Below are 7,589 nucleotides of genomic sequence, written 5' to 3' on the forward strand. Positions count from 1 at the left end.
CGTGACGTCACTTGAGGGCGACGTAAGAAGAAGGCCGCGCTTTAACCCGGCATTTGTTTTTCCCTGAGGGTTAATACACACCAGGCACAATACGGTAAGGCGTGTATGAGCTATGCTAATTATTTGTGGGTTTTCATTTTGAAGGACAATAACTGACTGTGTTACAGTCTAAATCGACTCTGGACACTTTTTTTTTTGCTGTGATGTAAGTTCTCAAATACTATAATTGTTTCCTTATGGATGCTACAGTGACATTGGCTGGAGGATGGAGCCAACTCGCTGGATGGAGGAAGTGTAATGTGACACCTTCAGAAAAATGGCAGTATTTATTTTCAGTGCAGCAATGCAATAACTTTGAATATCCTACTTTGAATATCCATAACTCCATACTGTTTGCTGGCTTCTTCTGCTTGTTTAGAGCGTGTTGAACAACTGGCTATAGCACATCAGTGCCACCAAGTGGTTGGAAGCTGTACTTCAACGGAGCGTCTCATAGATAATACTACATCTGTGCTACAAAGGTAAGTGGCGCAGCACGGAAGTTACTCTGCAGCCCTCTAGGTGGCGCTTGTGGCCCTGTAGATTAAAAATATACAATATTATAACAAATATGACTTCCTACAGCACAGTGGAAGTATGTTTACAATCAAAGTCCTACAAAGTCCTTCCTGTCGCCAAAACTAGTTGAAAGAACCCCTTCTGTCTTCTTCAGTGTGCTTATACATGTCACAGTGGCAAGTGATCACTAGTATTGATCCGGCTTTATCAGTCCGCTCTGTCTATACCCCCTGTCTTTTAGAGTAATGAGGTTTGGGTGTATCTGGTTGTTGGGATAAGAGAACCTGATCAATAGAAACGTTATAAGTAATTGTGCAAACATTTCTTGGACACAAACTTTGAATAAAGTTTCAATAATAAAGGTCAAACCAAGTCAAGTTATGCAACTCTGGTTTTTGTTTGCACTTTTTCTAGCATCTTTGTTTACACATTTTTACCATTGGAAGCAAAGCTTTACAACAGGGGTCTCAAACTCAATTTACCTGGGGGCCACTGGAGCTAGGGTCTGGGTGAGACTGGGCTGCATCAGGTTTTCCAAAAAAAAAAAAAGGGAAAAATGAATAAACTTTGCTTTGGTTCCGATTTTCTACAAGAAAAGCTCTGATAAAACATTCCACTGTTGTCAAATATTTTATTTTTCTACACAAAATAAGATGAAAAATAAATAAACAAATCAAGAATAAAGAAAATCAATCAATCAGTAATAAGTAAAAAAAAATAAAATTTAAGAAACCATATATAGTTGGTGGGTAGACAAATTATTTTTTTCAGATTAAAATTAGAGCCCTGTAGACATGACAAAACACGGCTATAGTCACATTTATACTCTTTTTAGTTACAACATATTGCGCAACTGCAGGGTCTTGAGACACATGCTAACTCGCAAACTAGAGAGCTAGCGACCTAAACGGTTGCCTTCAAGTTATTTCCTTTAAACTTAAATAGCCAAAAACTTACCACTTCCACACGGATAGGGAGGATAACTATTAACAGTTATTTAACCTTTAACATGAACATTAATCAAACGTAATAATTCTTTCTGGGTACATGATACCATACAGCATCCATATCAAACTTGCGCCGGCCGTACTAGCATTAAACTTTCATATCAAGACGGGGGTCTCAAACTAGTGTCCGGTGGACCACATTTGGTCCGCGGGCCGCGTGTTTGAGACCCCTGCTTTACAACGATGAGTTGAACTTTTGCCTAGTAAGTCCGCCTCACACCGAAAGCCATTCTTGTTGCGTGCAAGTCTGCTAATGCGCCACGGATCCAGTTATTTTTGATAACAGCCAGCCATATAAAATGGAGAGAATAAGAGGTTTTAGCGATCCATTATTTATGGATCGCTAAGACGAGAGCTTTCTCCAAAAAAAGCAGTTGCCTCCGAGCGGAACACAATCTAACCCTTTGCCTTTCCGAAGGCCATTTTTATTGTACGTGTAGTCACACCTTTTTAATCTTTTCATTTAGCTCTACTCTCAAATATACTATGTCATCAAAAAGAGGTTAAAATACAGCTAGTAATAGCTTACATCAGGGGTGGGCAAACTACGGCCCCGGGGGCCACATGCGGCACACCAAGCGTTTGAATCCGGCCCGCCAGTTGCTTTCCACTTTTAACATACTAACTGGCAACATGACTTGCAAGTTGGATGTCTTATTTATTAAAAAAACAACAACTGTAAAATTAAATTACATTGTTTAAGAACATACAGCTGATAGTATAACACTTACAGATAAAGTTAGACTAGGACTGGGATAGGTTCCAGCACCCCCGAGACCCTCGTGAAGATAAGCAGTAGAAAATGAATGAATGTCTTATTTATGATTACATCTCCTATATTGGGTCATAGAAATGTCAAGGTGACTATAGGGGTGTTATTTCATGTCTGGAGGTCTCTGACAATGTGAAAAAATATATATAGAATATCGTAAACAGGATTTGTGTGGGGAAAAAATAAGGTAACTTTACAAAAAAGAAATTATTAATTAATTAGCCGAGTGGTTAGCGCACAGGCCTCACAACTTGGAGACCCAAGTTCAATTCCACCCTCGGCCATCTCTGTGTGGAGTTTGCACGTTCTCCCCTTGCATGTGTGGGTTTTCTTCCGGGTACTCCGGTTTCCTCCCACATTCCAAAAACATGCTAGGTTAATTGGCGACTCCAAATTGTCCATAGGTATGAATGTGAGTGGGAATGGTTGCTGGGATAGGCTCCAGCAACCCTCCACGACCCTTGTGAGGATAAGCAGTAGAAAATGAATGAATGAATGAATGTCTTATTTATGATTACATTTACTATATTCTGTCATAAAATGTCAATGTGACTATAGGGGTGTTATTTCATGTCTGGAGGGCTCTAACAATGTGAAAAAATATATCTAGAATATCGTAAACAGGATTTGTGTGGGGAAAAAATAAGGTAACTTTACAAAAAAAAAGAGTGGTTAGCGCGCAGGCCTCGCAGCTAGGAGACCCAAGTTCAATTCCACCCTCAGCCATCTCTGTGTCCGGGTACTCCTCCCACATTCCAAAAACATGCTAGGTTAATTAGCGACTCCAAATTGTCCATAGGTATGAATGTGAGTGTGAATGGTTGCTGGGATAGGCTCCAGCACCCTCTGCGTGAGGATAAGCGGTAGAAAATGAATGAATGAAAATCATAAGCATAAAATAGTGTGTATGTTAACTATATGTTCTGGCCCCCCCGGACAATTTTGTTAACCCCTGGCTTCCATCTTTTGTGGAAGAGAGCAAAATGGGGCATCACAGCTCTTTAGGTTTGGGGTTCAAATGCAAAATATTGACATTTTACTTCCGAAAACATCCTGGCACTCACTCAAAGAGGAGCGAAAGAATGATTGAAAACCTAGATAGAAAGCAATAGATGAAGAGACAGGAGATAAATATAGAGATGAGGGAAAAAAGGAGAGAAAGCAAAGTGATATCACACTTTCTACCTACTGTATATCTCCATCTCTCTGCCTCCAGCTGGGGCGGCAGAAGGAGCGGGAGATAGTGTTTGCCCTTGCAGGCTGTAATGAAGCCGTGGAAGGATGGATGACTCACTTTAACACAGGCACGGGAGAAATACACACTCCCAACATCATTCAGGTCAGCTGAGTGATGTTGCATGAACTTGTGTTTGAGTGTAGGTGTGAATCTATGTGCGAGTGTGTGTGTGTGTGTGTGTGTGTGTGTGTGTGTGTGTGTGTGTGTAAGGGCGACGGTGGTTGGAGGTTGGCTGCGAGTGTGTGCGACAACAGATGCTGATTATATGGGAGACTTGATGGAGTAATAAAGATGTTGATAGATAAGCAGCCAGTCAGCGATTAAAAGGCCTCACTGTTAATGCGCAGGAATGTTCTTTTTGGAAAAGCAACGGAAGCGGAATGGACCAGCAGCGACCAGGAGATGGTGCAAGTACTGCGGGATTTTGGTAAAGGTGAGAAACACTACTGAATTCAAGTAAAAAAAAAAAAAAACTCATAGCGGGCGGCACGGTGGATGAGTGGTTCGTGCGCAGACCTCACAGCTAGGAGACCAGGGTTCAATTCCACCCTCGGCCATCTCTCGTGCATGCATGGGTTTTCTCTGGGTACTCCGGTTTCCTCCCACATTCCAAAAACATGCTAGGTTAATTAGCTACTCCAAATTGTCCATAGGTATGAATGTGAGTGTGAATGGTTGTTTGTCTATATGTGCCCTGTGATTGGCTGGCCACCAGTCCAGGGTGTACCCCGCCTCTCCCCCGAAGACAGCAGGGATAGGCTCCAGCACCCCCCGCGACCCTCGTGAGGATAAGCGGTAGAAAATGAATGAATTCATGAAATAATTCAAGGAAAGGCTGCACAGTGGACGAGTGGTTAGCTCACAGCTAGGAGACCCGAGTTCAATTCCACCCTCGGCCATCTCTGTGTGGAGTTTGCATGTTCTCCCCGTGCATGCGTGGGTTTTCTCCGGGTACTCCGGTTTCCTCCCACATTCCAAAAAACATGCTAGCTTAATTAGCGACTCCAAATTGTCCATAGGTATGAATGTGAGTGTGAATGGTTGTTTGTCTATATGTGCCCTGTGATTGGCTGGCTGGCCACCAGTCCAGTGTGTACCCCGCCTCTCGCCCCAAAACAGCTCGGATAGGCTCCTTCATTTTCTAACAATTATGTCCATATTATGTCCATAGTTAACTCAGAATTAATCCCATTTAATCGTAGATAGAAATAAGTTTTTATTTATAATATGTAGGGCAAACCACTTTGTAGTAAACAAGTTGATGTAGTTGCACATAAAATGTTATGTTTAAAAAAAAAAAAAAAAGCAATGTATTAGCTGGCCAAAAGGCAATAGGGGTTCCAGGATTGACCCATGGGGAACCCCACGGATCAGCACTCCCTTGCGACTCTCGTGAGGATAAGCGGTAGAAAATGAATGAATGAATGATGTACACACACAGCGTACATTTACTACATAAACCAAAAAAAACGTGCAAACCAGGGAGTATGCTAATGAAAAATAGTAGTAATAGTAAATAAATAGTAAATAATAATATAATAATAATAATAGTTATAGTTATAATAATAGTTAATAATAATAATATATTTTGCAATACAACATGGATTAGAAACTATATTACAGTTGTTCCCCCGCTAGATTACAGTTCAAATAGGGTGACCTCACTATGTTGCAAAATAATAATGATAATAAAAAAATAATAATGAATATTAATAATAATGAATTAATTATTGTTACTGTTTTGTGGTTTGACTAGTCAAAAAATATTGAAAGATATCAGTAATGTTACAAGGCATGATATTGGAATACATTACCTTTCACACTGCATGGCGATAAAGGGTTGTCCTCTCATTCTGTGTGGAAGTGGTATATTTTCGCCACTCTTTTTGAAACACTTTCTTAAGTGAATCGAAGAAAATACAACAAAAACATGTAATTTTATTAATATTTATATACAGTATACGCAGAAACACACACACCTGCAGATAGCGCCATCAAACCTCATTTTAAATCAAATTTTTTAAATATACTGAAATATCTATGCCTTATTAGAGGACAAATTTGTGTGCAGATGTTTACCAGCAAGAAGTGCTAGAAGTTGTTGTTGTTGTTGTTGTTGAGCCTCACACCTGTGTGCAGTGTGTTGGCGTGTGAGGAAGAGTGCATCACAGAGAGAGACGGATAGAGGCGTCATCGTGCTGTTAGAGAGCCTGGCGCCACATCAGCACTTCTGCAGTTCAGCCAAGGACTCCTGCACACGCTGTCAATCCATCTTTCACCCTGGGAAAGGGTGAGCGGGAGATGTACCGCCTGCTAGCTGGCTGGTATCAGGGAGGAAGAATGTAGACATGTCGGATGCGGTATCATCTGCAGAGAACGCCGCAGATGTTTCTTCTTTATGGTCGATGCCCAGTGAAATGGAGTGGTTGGGTTATTGCGCTTGTGTATCATTTGATGCCGTGTGAGGATCATCTTTGTGGCTGTCCGTCACGAAATACGGCCTATTAGTGCAAAAATATGTATTTTTTGCCTATGGTAATAATTTGCATGCATGAAAATGGCTGAAATACAAAAACAAATCCTTCAGAAGACGGTGCTAATGCTATGTAGCATTCTACACTGTCAGACTTTTATTGCAGATACGCATCTCCCAACACATTTATAGCGACACACGCTAGTACGGGTTTTATTTATGTCTTATTTACTCTTGTTATGTCTACTATATTGGGTAATACGAGTATAAAGTTGGCTATAGGGTTGTTAGTTCATGTCTAGAGGGCTCTAATAATGTTAAAAACTATGTAGAAAGTTGTAAACATTTTTTAATGCTTATTATGAAAATATTTATATATAAATCACAGAATTGTGCAGAAATTCACTATCACAGTCTGATATTATTAGTTATGGCATCAGTAGGAAAAGTTCATAAAAACAAATATAACATAAACACTAAATTATAAACATTTTTAAAACATGTTTTCAATGTGTTGACATGACAACCAGGAACACATTTATAGCAACATACACCAGTACGAGTTTTATATGACTTATTTACTGTTGTTATGCCTACTACATTGGGTAATATGAGTGCAAAGGTGACTATAGGGGTGTTAGTTCATGTCGAGAGGGCTCTAATTATGTTAAAAACAGTATTTAGAAGGTTGGAAACAGTTTTTATTCTTTAATTATGAAATATTTGATTTGTAAATACCTGAATTGGAATTTTTATTTTTTTTTTACATGTTTTCAGTGTTCATTCATTCATTGAAAACATGTTTTCAATGTGTTGACATGACAACCAGGAACACATTTATAGCGACACACACCAGTACAAGTTTTATTTATGTCTTATTTACTCTATTATTTTCTCTTATTATGCCTACTACATTGGGTAATATGAGTGCAAAGGTGACTATAGGGGTGTTAGTTCATGTCGAGAGGGCTCTAATGATGTTTAAAACAGTATTTAGAAGGTTGGAAACAGTTTTTTTAGGCTTTAACTATGAAAATATTTAATTCATAAATAACGGAATTGTGCTTTTTACATTTTTTTAAAACATGTTTTCAATATTTTCAATGTTTTCATGACAACCAGGAACACATTTATAGCGACACACACTAGTACAGGTTTTATTTATGTCTTATTTACCTATTTACTCTTATTATGTTTACTACATTGGGTAATACCAGTGTAAAGGTGACTATAGGGGTGTTAGTTCATGTCGAGAGGGCTCTAATATGTTAAAAACGGTAATTAGAAGGTTGTAAACAGTTTTTTATGCTTTAACTATGAAACTATTTCATTTATAAATAACGGAATTGTGCTCTTTACATTTTTTTTAAAACACGTTTTCAATATTTTCAATGTTTTCATGACAACCCGGAACACATTTATAGCGACACACACCAGTACTACCAGTTTTATTTATGTCTTATTTACTTATTTATACTTATTATGTCTACTATATTGGGTAATACGAGTATAAAGGTGACTATAGGGGTGTTAGTTCATGTC

At 39.0% G+C, this 7,589-nt stretch overlaps 1 long non-coding RNA gene across 1 annotated transcript; it reads left to right on the forward strand.

Annotated features, from left to right (window-relative positions):
• Nucleotides 1-485: 485 nt before the first annotated feature.
• LOC131137158 (uncharacterized) lies at nucleotides 486-6,447 on the forward strand. Its single transcript, XR_009131858.1, has 3 exons — nucleotides 486-521; nucleotides 3,922-4,007; nucleotides 5,714-6,447. It is a non-coding gene; the product is annotated as an uncharacterized LOC131137158 (long non-coding RNA).
• The last annotated feature ends 1,142 nt before the right edge of the window (nucleotides 6,448-7,589 follow it).

The sequence above is a fragment of the Doryrhamphus excisus genome, chromosome 10, assembly GCF_030265055.1.
Source record: "Doryrhamphus excisus isolate RoL2022-K1 chromosome 10, RoL_Dexc_1.0, whole genome shotgun sequence".
In the NCBI taxonomy this organism is placed as follows: Eukaryota; Metazoa; Chordata; class Actinopteri; order Syngnathiformes; family Syngnathidae; genus Doryrhamphus; species Doryrhamphus excisus.